The sequence below is a fragment of the Pteropus medius genome, unplaced genomic scaffold (genome assembly GCF_902729225.1).
Source record: "Pteropus medius unplaced genomic scaffold, Ma_sr-lr_union100, whole genome shotgun sequence".
NCBI classification, from domain to species: domain Eukaryota; kingdom Metazoa; phylum Chordata; class Mammalia; order Chiroptera; family Pteropodidae; genus Pteropus; species Pteropus medius.
The window spans coordinates 460,411-481,502 of NW_024349225.1; the positions used below are offsets into that span (position 1 = coordinate 460,411).

Consider the following 21,092-nt stretch of genomic DNA (forward strand, 5'->3'; position numbering starts at 1 on the left):
AGGTGGCCATTTAATAATGACAAAGGTGCCAGTTCATCAAGAGGAACTTTGGTACAATTGCAAGAATAGGCAAATCCGCCATTTAAGTCGGCAATCAATAACCCATCTCTCAATAGTCGATAGCATATGAAAACCAAAAGTGACTAAGAATATAGAAGATTTGAACAACACTATTTAACTACATTTACCTAATTGAATTATAGATCATTCCACCCAATGACAGCAGAATAAACATTCTTTTCTTGTGGACATGAAATGTTTCCAAGAGAAACCATATTCTATGTCATAAACAAATTTTAATAAATGGGAAAGGATTCAAATCATCCAGAGTACGTTTTTCTGAGTACAATGAGATTAGAAATCAGCAACAAATCTGGAAAATTCCCAAATATTTGAAAACAAAAACTTTTTTTTGCCTAAGAATATTTTTTAATTAAATTTATCAGGGTGACATTGGTTAATAAAAGTATATAGGTTTCGAGTGTATAATTCAATAATACGTTATCGTATATTGCCTTGTGTGTTCACCCACCAAAGTCGAGTCTCTTTCCCTCACCATATATTTGACCCCCTTTACTCTTATCTACTTCCTGCCTCCCCCTTTCCCTCAGGTAACCATTAAACTGTTGTCTGAGTCTATGAGTTTTTTTTGTTTGTTTTTTTTTATCTTGTTTATTGGTTTCACTTTTATATCCCACATATGAGTGAAATCATATGGTTCTCAACTTTTTCTGTCTGACTTATTTCATTTAGCATGATTATCTCAAGATCCATCCATGTTGTCGCAAATGGCAGTATTTCATCTCTTCTTATGGCTGAGTAATATTCCATTGTATATATGTACCACATCTTTATCCAATCGTCTATCGAAGGAAACAACACATTCCTAAATATGCTATGGGTCAAAAAATAAATTTCAAGAGAAATTAGAAAATACCTTGAACTTAAGTGAAAATGATATATAAAAATCTATTGGATGCAGAAAACCTACGCTTAGAAGAAAATTTATAGCTTTAAACATTTATGTTAGGAAAAAAGATCTAAAATCAATCATTTAAGCTTTCTTTTTTAAAAGCTAGAAAAGAATAAACCCAACAAAATAAACAGAAGAGAGGAAAAAAAGATTATAGTTAAATAAATGAAAAAGATAACAAAAATAACATTAAAAATCTCTGAAGCCAGTAGTTGCTTCTTGAAAAAATCAACAAAATTAAAATTTGGTTAGATAGAAAATTTGTTAGATCAAGAAAAATAATGTATAAATGATTAAAATCTAGACTGGAAGAGGGGTCACCACTACGTAACCTATAGAAATTAAAAGAATTCGTAAAGGAATATGATGAACACTTTATACCAACAAATTTGGAAATGTTTATGAAATGGACAAATTCTTACCAAACCTGTCCCAAAAAGAATTAGAAAATCTGAAATAAGTAAAGAAATTGAGTTTGCAACTTAAAATCTTCACACACTATAAAGCCTTGGCCCAGATAGTTTTACTGGTGAAAATTCTTTCAAACCCTTAAAGAAATACCAAGCCTACACGAACTCTTTCAGAAAATACAGGAGGAAAGAACATTTTTCTAATCATTCTATAAGAGCATGATTACTTTGATTCAACGCCAAAAGAAGGCAAGAAAATTTCAGACTAATATCCCTAATGAACAGTGATACAAAAATCCTTACAAAATATTAGCAAATAAAATCCAGCAACATCCAAAAAGGATTGCACAACACAACCCAGCAGTGTTTATCAGGGGAATGCAAGTTTGGTTTAACATTCAAAAATTAATGTAATACCAAGGTTTTCTCAACCTCACCATTATTGACATATTGGGCTAGATAATTCTTTGTTCATTGTAGGATGTATAGCAGATACTAGCAGCATCCTTCCCCACCCCTAGTTTGACAATCAAAAATGTCTCCAGCCATTACCAAAATTTCCACCACAGAGCAACAACACCCCCAGTTGAGAATCGTTGCAATATATCACATTAATAAATAAAAGGAAAAGGCCATACGCTCATGTTGATGGACACAAGAAGAGACATTTGACAAAATCCAACACCCATTCATGATAAAAACTCTCAGAAAACTAGAAATATAAAGGAACTTCCTCAAACTGATAAAGGACATCCATGAGAAACCTAATGTCACAATTAATTGAATGCCTTCCCTTAGGATTGGAACCAAGGTAAGGGTGTCTGATCTCATTGCATCTATTCAACATTTTACTGGAGACTGTAGCCAATTCGATAAGGAAAGAAAAACATACGGATTGAAAAGGAAGAAAAAAGATTGTCTCTATTATAAATGACTATTTTTCATGTAAAAAAAATACTAATAAACCTCCAAAAACCAATTAGAATAATTGATGAGTTTAAGAAGGTCACAGGATACAAGATCAACATAAAATCAATTGTATTTTTATGTAGTAGTGATGAATTATCTGGAAATAGATTTAAGAAAACAATTGAATTCACAGTAATGTCAAAAAGAATAAACTTTGGGAATACATTTAACAAAATGTGAAAGACTTATTCACTGAAATTTATAAAATACTGCTGAGACAAATTAAGGTAGATCTAAATAAATGGAGGGATATACCGTGTTCACAGATTGGAAAACTTAATATTGTTAAGATGGCAATTCTCCTTAAATTGATTTGCAGATTCAACCCAATCCCTATCAATATCTTAGCAGGCTTGTTTTGTACAAACTGACAAGCTAATTCGAAAATGTATATGGTAATGCAAAGGACCTAGACTGGGAGCCAGCAAACTTTTCTTACAAATGTCTAGACAGTAAATAGTTTAGTCTTTGCAGTCTACACAATCTCTGTTATGTCGTTTAGAAAATACATAAGTGAACAGGCATGGTTATATGCCAGTAAAACTTTATTTACAAAAACAAGCACCAACCTGGAACTTAGACTAGCCAAAAAATTTTGCAAAAGAACAAAATTGGGGGACTTACACTAACTGATTTCCATACTTGTTATAAAGCTGCAGTAATGAAGGCAATGTGATATCGGTGTAAGGATGGACAAATAGATCAGTGGAACAGAATAAAGAGTCCAGAAATATACTCACACATATATGGTCTATTGATTTTCTGTGGTGACAGAGTAACTCAATAGACAAAAGAACAGGATGTCTATATTTTTAAAAATCCTTACTTCAATCCAGGCACAAAAATTAACTTGAAATGGATCATAGGCCTAGATGTAAGAACTAAAACTATAAACTTCTAGAAGAAAACTGTGGAAAAATATGTCACCAAAAGCATGATCCACAATAGAAAAAAATGATAAATTGGATTTCATTAAAATTTAAAAATCTTTTCGAAAGATGCAACTACAAAAATAAAAAGGCAAATCACTGACCCAGGGGAAAATATTTGCAAAATGTATATCTGATAAAAGATTTGTGTCCAGAATATATAATGAACTCATAAAACTCAATAATAATGTTACAAGTCAATAATAAGAGGACAAAAAAATTAAACAGGCAGAACATTTGGATGGACACCTGCCAAAAAAGATATGCAAATGGCAAGTGAGTGCATGGAAAGATGTCACATCATTAGTCATAAGAGAAATGAAAGTAAAGCCACAAGGAAGTACCTATAACACCCACTAGAATGACTAATATTAAAAAGACTGATAATACCAGCTGTTGTCAAGTATTTGAAGAAACTGAAACCCTCTCGTATGGCTGGTAGAAATGTAACATGATATCGTGGTACAGACACTTTTGAAAACTGACAGTTTCTCACAGATTAAATGTACACGCACAACAAGACCCAGTAATTTTACTCCTGGTTATCTACCTAAAGAGAAATGAAAATGTATGTCCACGCAAAAACTTGTATTCAAATGTTCATAGCAGCATTATTTATAATAGCCCAAAACTAGAAATAACTCGAATGTCTATTAGCTGGTGAATGGATAAACAAAATGTTGTGTATCTGTACAATGGCATACCATAAAGCAATAAAAGGGAAGAAAGTACCGATACATGCCACCAAATGGAGGAACCTCAAAAACATTATGCTAATTTACATAAAATACTACATATTTATTTATATACGTTTTCCAGAAAATGCAAAACTGTAGAAACAGAAAGCAGATTCTCTCTTGCCTGAGTCCAGGGCTGGAAGTGGGGTTTGACTGCAGAAGGACACAAGGGGTGATGGGTTGGTTCTAACATTTCACTGTGGTTATGGTTGCATAATTGTTACATTTAGTAAAATTCACTGATCGGTTGAATGTTGTGGTATTGAAAGTATAACAGTAATGTTGTTATAAAAAGAAAAAGGAAAAAGGAAAAATGTGAAACAAAAGTTATGTGCGATGGATACAGCCGCTCCAGGTGATATACCACGAGAGGCTCTCACTGTGCCTATAGAAGATTGCCTGGGAATTCGCAGGACACAGGGGCAAGGTCATGAGGTCGTAGAATACTAGGGTGTGGTTGGAGTCGAAGACATTTGAACTTTGTCAGTTTTTTTCCAGGCTAAGCCCTTCGTGAGCTTATGCCTTTCCTTCTGTCCTGTTTTCTGTGAAACAGAGGATGTGGCTGACCAGGGTTACAAGACCATTGCTTAAAAATCTCTCCATATAGTGTAGGCACCATTCTCAAAAAGAAGAGAAACCAAATAAATGGTCTTTCTTGTTACCAACTCATTACAAAGTCTAATAAAACCAAATTACGCCAATCGAATCTTACTTCATGTTTCCTAAGGCTAAATAACAACTTTAAAATCTATATTTTAATACCTGACAGTGATTATGCAGAAGTAATATGTTAAAATGTTTTCCAAGCACTGATGAGAACTGCTTGTATGAATATTATTAAAGTACTGTCATAATAAACAGACTCCACATTTAGCCAAGTGGTGCAAATGAAGACAGCGGGGTTAATTTTAGAACAATAAAAATCTCATTTCTCCAGCAAAAAGGCTGACTATCAGACACTCAAGCCATGAACAGAGAATGGAAAGGGTGACTGTGTGTTTTAAGTAGGGAACCCTTTGGAACAAATACAGAATATATGGCCCCACGTACAGCATAGTCTGCTTTTTTCAAATTGGTGCTGAGCCTACACACAATAGATAAGGATAGAGTGAAGTGAGTAGGACAAAAGAAACACGATCTTTCTTGAGCTCCTAAGCTTAAAAAGCAGCTGCTGGGTGCGCATGCCTAGTAGATGTATGTCCACACTAATACCTGCCCATGAATGTTTACAGCAGCTATGTTTGTAATTGCCAAAATGTGGAAGCAACCAAGATGTCCATCGGTAGGTGAATGGAGGAATAAACTGTGGTGCATCTGGACAATACATGTATCTTTGGAAAGAGTCTTTGAAAACGGAGTCTATATATATATATATAAACATCAGTCCTGGGAGACTCCTCAGCATTCTCTGCCTCTCTTCTTGGGGTGGTCAGTGCAGGAACAGGTGGAGCTGGAGTAAAGTTTATTTGATGAAAGCAAAGGGACCACATATTGCCGGGTCAAAAAATTAAATACAGAAAACCCACATTCATTCATTTATTGCTTAATGCAGGACCTATTTAGTTAGCAAGTGAACATTCTGTGTGCTCAGAAGCCTGAAGTTTTGCTCTTTGCCTGAGAGTGGTTTGCTGCTCTATCACATTTTCCATTACGGGCAAAGACTTTCCATTGTAACTTGCGAGATGCAATCTAAGGCCCAAGGAGAGGATTCTTCCTCTTCGTCTGATCTCACTGCTCTTGAGGTGATGGAAGATAATATGACCTCTTACCCTGCTCTAACTAACCCACTACATTGATCAGTCTGGTCACAAAGGGCAGCCTGAGGAAGACAATGCATCCATCTACTGTTCCACTAGGTGGCACCCTCCTCTCTCCATCAGCACCATCTCTCTTCATTGGCAGCGAGGGTGGCAAGCTCTTACCCTTTCAATTTATCCAGCCAATCAAACAGCTGAAAGCCATGTCTTTTTAAAGTCTGGAGGTAATCTTAGGGTGTTTCAAAGAAACGAATAAAAAGTTCAGCCCTTTTCTTCTGTGTAACAATTTAGTGTATAGTCCAACCCTGCCCTTATTTTTGTAAATGAATCTAGTTTCAAGACTGGATTCTGTTTATACATTGCAAATATTTTGAGAACACTAAAACTGCTAAAATTCATCTCCTTCTTAAAGTTGTTTTGTTCGAATTCACACCAACCATTCCTTTGAGGGGTAGGGGAGTATAGTGGCTAAGCACCAGACTTCCAAAGTTCAAATCCCACCTCTCCCAAACTAAGAATTTGCAATTTGGGTAAATCGTTGAAGAGATGAGTTTTCTCATCTATAAAGTAGCGTGGATGATTAAATGGGTTAATATGGATAAAGCACTGAGCACAGTATCTGGTGTATAAGACCTATCATCTGCAAGTACTTAATGTTTGTTTTATATGTACATTTATGTTCTGTCCTTCCCATCCATCCTCAAGATCCTTGAGGAAAGGGATCATGCCTCTTCCATCAGACTGGGCAAGGTCCCAGTGTCTGTTCTTCCAGACACTCTGCCCAGGATTCTGTGATTTATAAGGGGGACAAGAAAATGCTCTTGACTTCCAACTAACAGCCATCTAAAATTCCTCTACCTTTCTTTGTAGACTTGTAGCCCTGGAGTCATATGGCCCCTACTTCCCACCACTATGATTCACTGTCTATCCCAACATCTGATTCCATCATATTTAAAGCTTGGATATCATTCTTGGAACAAATTGCCTGCTTTATTCTGTTGATGGGGGAAGACAGGTGGGGAGAGACAAGTGAATCACAATGAAACCACCTAGGAGCTTACCTGCATATGTGCATACTAGACATTCCTGTTCCTAGCCAGTGAAAAGAGAGATACTTTTTCAAAACATATTGACTTGTAGTATGCTGGGAGGGATGGTAATGAGAAAGGAAGAGGAAGTAACTAACCATAGAGAAGGTATTTTGGGGAAACAGAGAGAGATACTCAGGTTCATAGAGCACCTGCTCTGTGTCAGGGGTATAGGAATGTCTCATTTAATTCTCACAACAAGGTTGTGAGGATCTAGAGTCCCAAAGTGATGCTCACAGGCCCCAGTTCCGAATGGAATGGTTAACCTGGCTCATCAACTAAAGGGTTTGGGTGTGGGTTTCTGGCTCTTATTGAAAACTAAGAGACTGGGTAAGGACAAGCTGGCACCAAGCCTGGATGCTCCAGGCACCCCACAGTTGTCTTTAGTGCACCAGTGTCCCTCCCCAGGACTGCAACTTCCACCTCCCTCCCGTATGTTTTCTGCCTGGCTCTTATGCATGTCTGAATTGTGCACTTCATTATTCTCCCCTTTTACTGATGAGTGAGTGAAGCTCCGGACAGTTAAGTAACTTTCCCATGGTTTCCTACCTGAAGGTGAAGGAGCTGGATTGAAATTCTGGTCCATTCATTGCAGAGTCCATGCTCGTTATGCACCATCAGTCTTCACAGAGGAACTTTATATAGAATACAGACTTTCAAAACATATACTCATGGACAGAAGTAATGGAAGAAAGAGCCCTACATTTAGGAGTCGGGAGACCTGCATTCAAGTTGTAGCTACAGCGCTTGCTGAGCGTCTAGCTTTCAAGGCATCACTTCATGTCACTTCTCTGGGCCTCATATTCCTCACCTGTAAAATGGGGATGAACAGGCCTACTTGACCAAGTTGCTTTGAACATGGAAAGAGATGTTCGGAAAGAGAGATTTGGGAAGCCCCTGGTACAACCGCGAGTTCTACAATTCCAAGGGATTGCAAAGCCAGCAGCAAGGAGAGCTGGCCAAGTGCTCCTGTGAAGGTGTAGATTTGCAGTACTGCGTGTAGTACTATTTATACTACAGCGGAGGAAGGCAGGGAAGGACGAATTTGAACCAGACCTCAGGCCTTGGCTAACGGGTCAAACCATGAAAGGATCAGCTGAACTTGGTTATCTGTGGCCGAAGGGTAAGGTGTGTACAGTTCAAACGCCCTTGAGGGAAATCAGAGGTGATTTTCATTTGTAGGTACTAATGATTCTAGCGAGAGTGGGTTAACGTTCTAAATGCTAGAGGAGCTCTTTCTCACCCTCCTGCCGACACCTTCCAGCGCGTCTGCGGGTGCCGGGGTCCTGCGGGGCGGCCGGGCCCGCTCCCCGGGGCCCCGCCCCAGGCCCCGCCCCTGCCCTCCCCTCCCCCGGGCGGGGCTCGGAGCTGGGCTCCGGGGCCCTCGGCCTGGCCCCTGCCTCGCCGCCGCCGGCCGCTGCCCCAGGAGCCCGGCGCCTGCGGACCGGCGCCCGCGCAGCCCCGCGCGCCCAGCCACACGTGAGTCCCGGCGGATCGCTGCTCCGGGCGGCCGCGCCGCGGGCGTGAAACCCCTTGGCTGTAGGGCTGGAGTGAGGGGCCCCAGGGGAGCTTTTCGGCTGGTCGCGTTTACTCAGAAACTGAAAGCGCCGCGGCACCGTGAGCCCCGCAGCCTCCTCCCCGCGCCCTGCGCTGGGGCTGGGCAGGTCCCCGACCTGCGCGGAGAGGGCGCGGGCGCAGGCTGCGGGGGGGCGGCCGGGCTGGACCCAGGGTCTGCGAAAGCCAGCGGGGCGGGCGCGTGTGGTGTGCAGGGCAGCTGGGGCCCGGGGCCCGGGGCGGACTCTCTTAGAAGCGGGGTGCGGGGCGGGGGCGGGTGTGGCGAGCACGGAGACTGGGATCCCGGCCTAGGAAGCCGCTCCAGAGCGCGTGTGGACCGGAGGGGCCAGGCGTGTCCCGCACGCCCGCACCGCGACCCCCTGGCTGCCCCTCCATATCCTTTGGCACCTCCCTCCACTTTTTCAAGACTTTCCAACGGGAGCACCCCAGACTGAAGCTGTAATATCGGAATGAATGGAAACGGTCGGACTGAGCGGAGCACGCTCACTAAGACACACAACGCCCTGCCCGCCCCGCCCGCCCCGAAGGGGGCTTGGAGAAACCAAGACTCGGGGACGGGAAATGCGGTGCCCGGGAACACCCGGATAATCGGTGCCATCGGGGTTCTCCACACCAGACTGCCTCCCCCTGGTTACCACTCTGCGGGGTTTGGGCAGTTCTAGAATGTTCAGTGAATTCTGGGGCCACGCTCTTGCTGCTAACCCCACTGGCCCGACTTTCTCTGCTGTTTCTGCCCCCTCCTGCATAGTTTCCATATTTGGCTATTTCAGATTTACTTTCATCGGAACTCAGTTATCTCACTGGGGCAGGCGGGCCTGCTGTAGGCCAGCGCGAAGTTGGTGAAATGAGGCACGGGCGCCCTGCCCAGGCTGCCCCCTGCACGCCCACCCTCCACAGCCCTGGGCCCTGACCCGTGTCCTGTGAGGACAGGCATCTAGTAACAGATTAAATTCAGTAAACATTTATTGGGCACAGGTGCTGCGTGAAAACTGAGCCAGGGCCAGTTCCTTCCTTCAGAGATATTTGCATTTTAAAAGGGATGTGGAAGAAATAAAATGCGAAGAAAACGGTTGAAGTGCTTCTGAGAGCAGAACAGCTCTGGACGTGTGTGCGATAATCTCAGGCAGGGAAAGGCTGTGTGGGACTCAAATCCAGAGTGCAGCTGCCTGCTCTGCCTTGTACACGCACGGCCAGAGAGAGAGAGAGAGAGAGAGAGAGAGAGAGAGAGAGAGATTGAGAGAGAGAGAGAGAGAGAGAGAGAGAGAGAGAGAGAGAGCAGGAAACATGGCTATGAGATGAAAGTAGAAAGTGTCTAGCTAGCCTCTATCAACATTTTTATTTTTATCATTTTATTTTGAACTCTGTGGAATGGTTTGGCTCTCAGGTCCTGGAATCTCCTTCTCTGGGTCCTGGATATAGACAGGAGAAAGTTTCCTATCTGAGCCAGACTCCTGGAAAGGGAAGTGATGGAGGAGGTGACTCTCAAGTCCTCTGGGCCAAGGCCTGTGACAGTGAGGATAAGATGGGCAATGTTCCCATCTGCCGGCGAGCATCACCTGAGTGCCCCCTGGCTGTGGGTGGCAGGGCTGAGGAAGGAATGTGCAAAGGAGATGGAGCCCCATCCACTGGAAGCACTAACTGTACCAACTGGGATATTTCGGTGGAGATGATTTGCAGAGTGAGTAGCTGGATGCTTCTGAGTCAGTTCCATTCGGCTAACCATGGGGAAGGCTCATCAACCTTTAGACGAACGGCCTTCTGTGATTATCTCAGATTTACTGGGGAGGACCCTGATGAAAAAATTCCTTGTTCGTAAAGCCTTTTTCTTTTTAAAAACATTTTCTCATTGCTCTTGCCATTTTGTTTTTATTTTCTCCTCTATAACAGCGGTCCCCCACCTTTCTGGCACCAGGGACCAGTGCTCCTATAAGAGCATAATCTAATGCCTAGTGATCCGAGGTGGAGCTGAGGCGGCGATGCCAGTGCTGGGGAGCGGCTCCAAACACAGATGAAATTTCGCTGGCTTGCCCACCACTCACCTCCTGCTGTGTGGACCAGTTCCTAACAGGCCTCTGACTGGTACTGGTCCTTGGTCTGCCGCCTGGGGATTAGGGATCCCTGCTCCATAGTATTGTTGTGAGTCAGGCCAGAGCAAGACTATTCTCCACACCTTCCAGATGGTGAGGGGGCAGCACTCCATGTAATACCCCTCTAGGCTCTGCAGGGTCTCTGGTTCCTCTGCTCCAGGCCCCTCATCCTGGTTTCTCAGAGAGCCAAATCTTCCCGCCTTCTCCTCAGTCTGAGGGGTCAGCATGAGGATCCAGACTCTGGTAATGCCTGTATTGTCTGTTCATGGAGACGACATGGAGTAGATTCTCCTGTAGACTGCCCTGGCCACTGCACGAGCAGATGCCTACTCTGTTAGCTCTACCCAGCTGAGCACTTCTGTGTTCGGGGCAATTCTGTGTTCCTGTTTGGATCCTGATATCTGGCATACAGTAGGCCTAAACAGATGTTTGCATTGAATTCGTTTGAGATGTGTCTCCCGTGGGCTCTGGCTGAGAGAGGTTGAGCTGCCAGTAGGACTTGCTTGGATCCCAGAAATCAGAATAGTGCTGAACGCTTTACAAATAACCTGTCTCACCTGATGAACTTTTCACTGCCTCCTGAGAGAAAGGAGATGCAAATGCTGTTCCTTCCACATTAGCTCGTTGCAAACTGGGGCTCAGAAGTAACTTGAAAGATCTCACAGCGTGTGGGGACTGGCCAGGACCCCAGCCCAAGTCTGCTAACTGCAATCCCTGTGCTCTTCTCATAGTATTTTGGCTGGAGGCAGCAGGGATTCTAGGCAGGAGGAGGGTGAAGGAACCAGAAAGCCGTCCATCAAAGGCTGCCTGACACCCTTGTCACTGACTGGGGTTTTTTAAGAGCTGATAGACTGGGGGAAGAAGGAACAGTGGCCGACCCAGTCTCTGAGGAGCTTTTCCTGCCAGGTGGTGGCTTTTCTGCGGTTCTTCTGGGCAGAATCTCTCACCCCAGCAGAGTATATGTAGCAAGTGCGTATCTTTGTATGTCGGAGGTGGAGGAGAACATACCACACAGCAGAAGATGTCTCGGGCTGGCAGGCTTCTGCCACTGCTAAAGCCAGGCTCGGGCCCCAGTCGGTTTGTTGTTTTGCCCAGAGGACAGCCGTATTTGGAGCAGTGGCCCATCCAGCCCCTGGGAAGCCCTGTCTCGTGAGGAAGTGGGCTGGAGGAGCAGGGAGGACATAACAGTGAAAATACCTGTCAGTTCTGACAGAAAAATTCAATGCGTGTGCAGGGTCCTCGGGCCCAGTGTTAAAAGACAGAGCCAGTGGGTGCCCCTCCTGGAGNCCACCCCCACTGACGTTCCCTTTCTTGACCTCGAGTTTCTCATCCTCCTCCCGCCGGCTCACAATTCCCGCTGCTCCCCTCCCGAGAGCTCGCTCTGCTCCCAAGGCTTAACCAGCACTCTGAAGGAAAGGCTGATCAAGCTCACCCAGCTCCCTTCTTGGCTATTTTGATTTCTGATACACAAAATCTGCCCCGTGATAGTTTAGGAGCCCCTTAGACACTTGTCGCAAGCCACCTCTTCCTCTGTGCTCTCCCTCACCCATGCAGAAATCAGTGCTCGCCCTCAGCCACTTCTGTCCTGTCTCCCCGCTGCCGGTCCTGTCACCGGGGCTGCTACCTGAGTTCATGTCCTCCCAGCCCCTTTCCTCTGCTGCCTGGATTGTCATTCGCTCGCTTTCCTGCCCTTCTGTTTTCTCTTCCACACCGCCGCAGAGGGGCGTCCTTCATGCCTGGCCTGATCAAGGCCCACTGCTTTCACTAACGGCATAGTGGAAATAACGTGGTCTTCAGAATCCGGCAGGCCTTGGTTTGACTCTGGATTTAGGACTTGCTGGCAGTAACTGTATGATCTGGGCAAGTTGCCCAATTTCTATGAGCTTCTGTATTCCCACTGCTAAACAGAGATAGTAATGTCACCCAGTTAGCGCTGCTGGAAGGGTTAAACGAGCCAGTGCCTACACAGGGCCTAGCGTCCGGCAGGTACTCAGTAAATATGGTTTTCTTCTTCCTAGTGTTTGATAGCAAAGTGGGGTCTCTGCGGAGGTGGAAACGTGTGTCTAGCCTGAAGGTATAGAAATTTAAATTAAAAACATACAAGCAAAAGAAGTGACGTGTGCCAGGACAGACCATCATTTAAACGATCCTATTGCTGCCATTTTGCAGTCTTTAGACCAGGCAGACAGACCTCAGGGGCCAAGGGCAGGAGGACATGGAGGGGACACACTGGGACAATCCCTGGCAGACAGAGGACGGAGAGGGCAGGCAGCATCAGATAATGGAGGCCTCGCTCCAGGGGCAGCTTTCAGGGTCAGGATTCCAGTCCTTAGAAGGACTTGTGGGCAGAGCAGCAGGTGCAGCCTTAGAGGGAGAGTAGCACTGGGCAGGGAGGTGCCACGGGGACCAAGCAGAAGAAATAAAATGGGTTTGGGACGCAAAATGCAGGCACTGGCTTCATCACCAGAAGCAGAGCAGTTGCTTTAGCTGCGAAGTCAGAGCAGGGTGAGGAGCGAGGCTGACCTGATGCAAAGCTGCCAGCCGGAGCTCTTCCTTCGTAAGGGGGATGGCTTGGAACAGCCGGCTGTGTTCTGATCCTTCCACCAGCGGGACCGGGGTAGAGGCAGGTGGGCGGGGTGAAGCCAAGCAGGCCCTGAAAGTACTTCTCCTGCCTTCATGAGGTTAGGAATCTGTGGAAGAGGCTGGGCAGGCACCTGTGGCACACACAGCCTAGGAAAACTTACCATGCCTTCTTCTGTGAAAGGCAAAATCGTGTAAAGTGAAGGCTTATGTGCCAAGTAGATAAAGAATAAGAGAAGTGCTTACACAGTTGATTGCAGGAAGCCCTCCTGAGGAGTGAGGAGAGGAGGCGTGGGAGGAATGGACTATGGACAAAGGCATTTCAAAGGGATAAAGAAGGGAGTCCGTAATTGCCCTTAGTACATGGAAAGTAGATTATTTTGGAGCAGCTTGGTTTCCTATACTGAGGTAGTTTATTTGAAAAGCCACTAATTTGGGATGTTGCTTCAACCTCTCAATAGCACTCCCCAGACCTTTCTTAGAAATGTCCGATGCCACATGTTAGCTGTGGGCAGCCAGACGGTAAATTCTTTCAGTCCTTCCTTCATACCGACAGTTCCACATGCATGCCTTCCTGGAGTCTACTTCACCGACACGCCATCTTTCTATTGAGTGACTTCTCTAGCCCCCATCTATGCCACCTCATAACTATAATGCTCGATTTCTCAGCATCAACTCTGTTTATACCACATCGAACAGCTCTGGGCCTTCTACACCTGACTTACCTATCTTAACTTTCTTCATATCACATCTGCCTAGAATACCTCCTGTTTTAATCTACTAATCCGTGCCCCTCTCATCCTTTTCAAAGAAAACTCAAAATTCATCTCTTATTAGGAAGGCATCTGTGTGGGGGGCCCTGAGACCATGCCCAGGTTTGCTGAGGGTTCAGCATACAGTCTCATATGTCAGTGATTCACTATAGCAAAAGGGTTCACAGCAAAATCAGCAAAGGGAAAAGGTACACGGGGCAAAGTCCAGAGGACATCCCCAGTGAAGTCACATAGGTGACTTAATTCCTGCTTAATTACTCCAGCACTGAATGTGACAAACGTGTGAAATGTTGCCAGCCAGGAAAGCTCATTAGAGACCCAGTGCTGGGGTGGGAGTGGGGATGAGTCGTGTAGACACCCTCTGCCTAACATATACCCTGATTCCAGACTTCCAGAAGGAAAGCAGGTGCTCAGCATAAGCCACATTGCTTGCGAACAGTTCAGGTGCACTGAGCCACCCTAAGCAGTTAGGGAGACCTGCCCCAAATCCACCTTCCCAGACATCAGCCAAGAGCCATCCTTGTAAGCAGACCTTTCTAAGGATGGCAGTCTCAGGCCTGCTATGTTAACTGTTTTCTGCACAGCTTCCCTGCGTAACCCCACCTGTCAGAGACTGACTGGTTATGCTGCAGAGAAAATCACCCCAGGCAAGGAGCCAGAAAACCTGGGTTCAGGCTGAGAATGGCCACCTACTGCTAGGTGACACTTTGAGCCCCTCAGACTCCATTTTCCTCCCTCATTTGGGAAAGGGGAATTGTAATTCTTGTTTGTAGACCTCCAGGGTGACTGTGAGGACCACACGAGATGACATAGTGTGTTTGTCATTCCATCTGTCCCCCTGGGTTGTGCACCCACTGAGGCTAAGGCAGCGAGTGAGCGAGGGAGTGAGCACTGTGGGGCCCGCAGAGGGAAGTGTGAAGTCGCGGCTTTGGCGGGAGACAAGCCTGAGACTGGATCCTCACCCAGCACTTACCAGCTTTGGTCCCTTGAACACATTATGTAATTCCCCTGAGCTTCAGGACCCGATCTGTAGAATGTGAACAGGGATAATAAAGCTCGTCCCCGTACGTCACTGGGTCGCTGTGCAGAGTAAGTGGAACGGCCCACGTAAAGCTCCCCTCCGGGGTCCCCTCCGGGCACATGGCAGGCACCCAGGGTGGCAGCTATTAATTTACTCAGGCATTTGCGCCCTTGCTCTGTGCCAGCACCTGGAAAAAGATAGGCACCGTCCCTTTTGTTTGCTGGCACAGACCAATATGGAACAGATAATTACATAACAAGTGAATTGTAATTGTAAGTGCTAGGAAGGAGTAGAGGGTGACAACAGAGCATGTGATGAGGAAGGGGGAACCCTAGCTGCTGAGGAGACACGTGAGGGCTTAACCGAATGCGGGATGCTTGAGCTGGGCTCAGTGAGAAGTGGGGAAGAGTGAGGAGAGGAGGTTTCCAGCGGAGACAACTGCTTGAGCCAAGGGAGACCAGCCTCAGGGCAAAAGCTGTAAGGAGGGGGCTTCTGCGCTTGTCTGAGGAATGGGGAAAAGACCAGAGAGGCTGGAGAGTAGGGGCTGGGGAGGGAGGGAGCTCACAGAGGACCCCGGAGATGTGGGCAGGTCAGGGATTTTGGAACTGTGAGAGCAATGGGAGGCTGTGAAAAGATTGTGTGACAACAGTTTAGCATTTTCAAAAGCTCAGTCTGGCAGCTGTGCAAAGAATGCTTTGGAGGAGCAAGTGGGCGAGGGGAGACCAGTTATTGGAGGGGCGATGAGAGAGGATCAACTATAGGAGGGGAGACCAGCTGTAGGAGGCCGTTGCTGTGGCCCAGGTGAGAACGGATGGCGGCTCCATCTGGGTTGGTTGTGGGGGTGGAGAAGTAGGTGGGATGTGTCTGTGAGGTCCATTCAGGGGGCCTCAGTGACCGATTGGATGTGGGGGAGGAGAGAGAAGGCATCTACAGGAATGATGCCAGTTGTCTGGTGACAATAGCAAGTGAAAGGGTGAGTCTTCGCCAAGAGGGAGCTCTGGAGAGAGAGCAGCTTAGGAGAGGGCAGATGCATTCAGTTTCGTGTGTGCTGGCTTTGGAGAGCCTGCGAGGCAGTCAGAAGGAGACACTAGGTAGGCAGAAGCACATGTGAGTCTAGACTCAGGGGAGAGAGAGCTCTGAGAGTTGTTCTTACACGGTTTTTGATGCCAGGACAGTGTAGTTTCAGGAAAGCTAGAGTGAAAGAGTGTTTTAAAGTGTGTGTTTTCAGGGACAGGGGTGTGGAGAGAGCCAGCAGTGTCTGATGTTGCAGGAAGGCCAAGTAAGATGAAGACTGAAAATTGACCGTTGGCGTTAGCGACCCAGAAGCTACAGGGACCTTGCTGAGGACAGTGGGTGGCTTGGTGGATTGTAAGCCAGGTTGAAGTGGGCGGAGGACTGGATTGAAGAGGCCAGCGCCGATAGTCACTCCATTCATTGTGTGAGAGTGAGGGTAAGTCAAGAATTTTGGCTGTGAGAGGGAAGAAAGCTCGCATTTTAGAGAAATGTGAGAGCGAGAATGTTTTGTGTTGCTTTACTCTTAGGACAGATTCGTGGCGATTGTTTGAGAGCTGATGAAAGAAGCCAGCTGGAAGGGAGAGCTTGTCGATGAAGTAGGTGGGGTGGGTGACAATCGACATCGAAAGACCCCTAAGGTGGCAGGACTCCAGGACAGGTGGAGAGTCTGGCCTAGTTCAGAGGTCACCTTTGCCGTGGCCCTGGGAGGGAAGGAGCAGAGCAGGGCCCCGTGCGGGGAGACGTGCAGGTCTGGTGGCAGGAAGTGGAAGCAGTTCCGGTCTGAAGACTTCTATTTTTTCTGTGCAGTAGGAAGTGAAGTTTGCTGGTAAGACTGGCGGGGAGTGGTCAAGGTTTGTGAAGAAGAGAAAGGTTTGAAATAAATATCGAAAACAACAGAGTGAGCTGAAAGGGAAAACCTGGCCCCGTCCTCTCTTATCCATTCACATGATAAAATCGGCAGAAAAGGACAAATGAGATCTGAGGTCTTTAGCACCTTACGAGGCACCTGTGTGAGAGCCTCTTACATGCTTATTGAATTGAATTGGCCTTTTTAAAAATCCTTCTCAGGTACCTGGCTCCCCACTATGGCATCTCCCCAGGGGCCGTTTCACAAGAGTAAGGAGCAGTGCTCAAGCCCCACTCTTCCACCCCAAGGGCTAGACCCTCCTCCACCTTCCACCCCCCACTGACCGCCCCTCCCCAGGTAAGCCATCATTACCAGCTTTGTCCTTGGTAGCTGTAACTGGTAGAATTTCAGGACTTCTCAAACAGTTGAGATGAAAAGATCTAGGCACTGGGAAGCATGCTCGGTGGGAGAGAGGTTGTCCTGCTTTCTGCAGAAGTACCATAAGGCAGTCGTTCATCTTTCCATAAATTCTTGAGCACCTCTCATGTGCTCAGTTCTAAGGGCTGGTACCAAAGAAACATCACGACCCTCATGGGGCTTGTGTTCGGGACGGGGCAGACGGGCAGTAAAGAAGGAAACATAGAAGATGCTAGATGCTAATAGGTGCTTTGGAGGAAAATACAGCCAGTGATGGGGCGACCAGGGATGTTGTGTTTTCATGTGGGTGAGCAAAGGCCTTGCTTGTCAGGTCGTATTTCAGCACGTACCTGAAGTGAGGGAACAAGCCATCCAGGTGTCAGGGAGAAGAGCATTCTAGGCAGGGGGAATAGAAAGCAGAAGCCTCTTCTACTAGTCAAGAAAAAGCAAGGCCGGTGTGGCTGCAGTGCATAAACAGGGGGAAAGCGCTAGGAAATGAGGACAGGGAGGACGGAGGCCAGATCACATGGGACTCTCAGGACGCTGGCTTTGCCCTGAGTACATGGGGCCATTGGAGCAGAGGACGGGCATGTCTGACTTCTGTTTTTAAAAGGATCGCTCTGGCTGCTGGGTTGTGAATAGACCGGAAGAAGCAGAAGCAGAGGCGGGGAACCAGCTAGGAGAGTAATGCCGTAACCAGTGTCGAGATGACTGGGCTTTGACCAGGATGGTTCTGCTGGTGGTGGTGACCAGTGGTTAGACATGCTCGGGGGAAGAGCCGATAGGATTTGGTGTGCGATAGAGAGTAAGCCAAGGAGAACGCCAAAGTTTTCGGTCCAAGCAACAGTGTGCTCGGTGGCACCATTTCATTGACAGGGAGGAAGGATGTGGGAGGGGCAGGTGGGCCAGGATAGGTGTGTTACCTTGAGCAAACATGGCAGTTGGAATGACTCTAGTTCAGGGTGGAGGTCCCACCTGCAAATAGAAGTCAGGGTACTGTCAGCCTCAGATGGCACTTAAGGCAGGAACCAAGATCAGCTCACCAGGAAAATGAGTGTAAATAGGAAAGACCAGCTTGACCACTCTGAGAGATGGGGAAAGAAGGAGTGGCCAGTGAGGAGAGGGTGACCCAGAAGCCAGCACGATGGCCTGGCTCAGTGCTTCTTGCACAGACTACAGAATCTTGCCTGGACACTTGTTAAAAAGCAGGTTTCTAGTTGCTGCTGAGAGATCCCAATTCTGAAACATATTGATTAGGGTAGGCTAAGTTATTGTAACAAATAGGCCCCCCAAACAGAGATGTGTTTCTCTAGGGTAAAGTGTCCAAGCCATAATTTTTGTCATGCTTCAGGACACATTCTTAGGACCCAACCTCTCTGGAAACCGTTTCTGTATTTTGTGCATAGGCGTGATTCCCCGCTGGAAATCCCTTGGGAATGGGAACTCTCTGGTAATGTGGGGTCCTGGCCCACTCCACCCACGTCCCACAACAGAATGAGATGCAGGCCTCTGCATGCAGCAGGCTCGAAATAAATTCCGGCTAGGACTGAAGGATGGACGTGTGCGGATATTAAGTGCTTATTTATGTGTTAGGCACTGTATGCTAATCATTTACATCGTAACCCCAAGCTTAGAGGCAGGTACGATTATTGTCTCATTTTCCAGCTGAGGAGATGACACAGGTAAGTGAATGGCAGAAGGAACTGGACCTTAGCGGTCTGGTTCCAGAGCTCGTCTGTGGGCTGTACTGCCTCTCATCAAGACCACCCTTTTCATGCCAGTTGGGATGTGGTAATTTTCCCCTAGTCATGACATAGACTGGACTTGAAGTCAGAAAGTCTAGAGTCAAGTTCCTGCCCTACCACGTGCTTGCCGTGTGATTGGGGGCAAGTTGCTTGACAACTCGGGGCCTCAGGTACCTCATTGGAAATATAACGATGATAATATTGCCACAGGGTTCGTGTGAGGACTCGGTGTGAGGTTGTATGTAAAAATACAAACTGTAAAGTACTAGTATGTGTAAGGTGGTATCATCGTCGTCGTCGTCATCATCATCATCATCATCATCATCATCATCATCTTGAAAAATCAAACTGTGGAACCCCTAAGATTACCCAAAAGAGCTGCCTGAGGGCTGTAGATTGTAGGAAACCCAACAGAACTTGCTTCAACCAGAACAGTTCCTATGTACTGATGTTTCTGCATGAAATTTGTTTTTTTAAAAACAGTGAAACTCTTAGCTAGTTGATCCCTTAGGTCTTTCCGCAGCTGCCTGCCCCGATTGTAGGGGAAAGCCACCCTCCCATTCTTCCTGCTCCTCCTGGGTCCTCGCCCTGGACTCCCCTTCTGCTTTCCCTCTTCCATTGTCCTGATAGGCTCGTCAGCCCCAAGAGCCCAACGTCCAGCATTGTACCGAGGCGCTGCCACGTTCCGTGATCTGGACCGCAGCATGGCCGCCCATATGCGGGCTGGACATCCGCGGCACGCCTGGGTGGCGGACTTCAGGAAGCGTCTCTCCTCAGGGCGGGAGTGAGAATGCCGCCTCTGCTCCCATTGCTTCCTCCCTGGGCCAGGGCCAGAGCAGGCCTCACCACTGGTCAGGAGGGGAATGCCCATTCAGCCTCCCACAGAACATCGGCTCATGCCTGAGCCGCAGACTCTGCAGCAGCTGACAGTAGACAGTATGTCATATGTTTGTGGTCAGCCATGGAGATATGAACCTAACTCAGAGGTAGCTGTGCATGAGCATTTGTGGAAAGATGAGGCACAGCTAGGATGATGTGGACTTTGGAAGCTAAAAGTCACCAGAAAGTCAAGCCAAGATTTCTGCATCCTCCTTGGCATGTCCCTTCTGTAGCCTGTCTAGGGTGGTCTCAGGTCTCTACCCTTTTCTCAGAGCACCCTTAGGCCATGGCGGGGTTGGGGGGGGGGGCCCGGCGAGGGGCCTCCAGTCTTCCTTAAAAATGCTTCAGAATTCCAAGCTAAATCCGAACAGTGGCCTGTTAGCCGTGTATCCAAGCTCCCAAGATACTCTGATGCGGAGACCCAGGACCCTCCGTTGCTTTCCAAGTGCGTTGCTTTGTCTGTCTGTGTGTGTGTGTGTCTGTCTTTCTATGTGAGAACATAGGGTGACCAGGAAGGGAGATGGGGGAGGGAACCATGAGTCTGAGATGATGGTGATGAAATGGGGATCCTGCCTGCATTCAGATTCAGAAATGCAATCTGGCTGGGGTGAGGGAGCCTTTCAATGAGGACCAGTGGGAATTGTGGCAAGAACCAAGGGCAGAGGGCTGACCCGGCCTCAGGAGAGCCCCTGGGAGAGCCTCCTAGAGATGTGGTCATGGTGGGAGGAACAGTGCAGTGTCCCCGGGGCCAAAAGATCAGGGACTTTCAAGAAGGAAGTATGAAATGCCACATAAAAGGCAGGGGGCAACGATTTAGGAGAGACTAATTGGCAAGCCTGATTACACAATTACAGTTTAGAACATCAAACTAATGTAAAATGCTTTTTCAAACTATATAGGGCCTCACATACACACACCCCAACACCCAGATGATTTGGGCCCCCCAGCTTGTTCATGGGCAGAGTGCACATAAACTTGGGAGAGCAGGGAAGGCTGCAGGGAGGTGCCAGTGGCATCTCATGAGGGACAGGTCGGCAGGCACTGCTCTCTCTGGAGCCAGGAGTGGAAGGCAGGGGATGGGAGAAGGTGGCCAGTGGGCATGTTGCAGGGCTGAGGATGGTGAGGAATCCGGCCCACTGTTCAATTTGTTTCCCCATCAGTGTCTGCGTGTGTTAGGTTCTCAGCAAAGGAATTAGGGACGAACTGAATGAATAAATGTCCAGTGGGAGATAGTCCAGTATAACCATGAATTCAAAATAACGCACTGGGTGAAGTGAGAAAGAAAAAGCAT

At 47.0% G+C, this 21,092-nt stretch overlaps 1 protein-coding gene across 3 annotated transcripts in view; it reads left to right on the forward strand.

The window, feature by feature from the left end:
- The first annotated feature begins 8,237 nt into the window (after positions 1-8,237).
- TRAF5 (TNF receptor associated factor 5) overlaps positions 8,238-21,092 on the forward strand; it is a 42,260-nt gene continuing 29,405 nt past the window's right edge. For all 3 annotated transcript variants that reach the window (XM_039881135.1, XM_039881138.1, XM_039881139.1), the window contains exon 1: positions 8,238-8,342. The gene's annotated coding sequence lies outside the window, so the exon portion shown is untranslated. The remainder of the gene's footprint in view (positions 8,343-21,092) is intronic.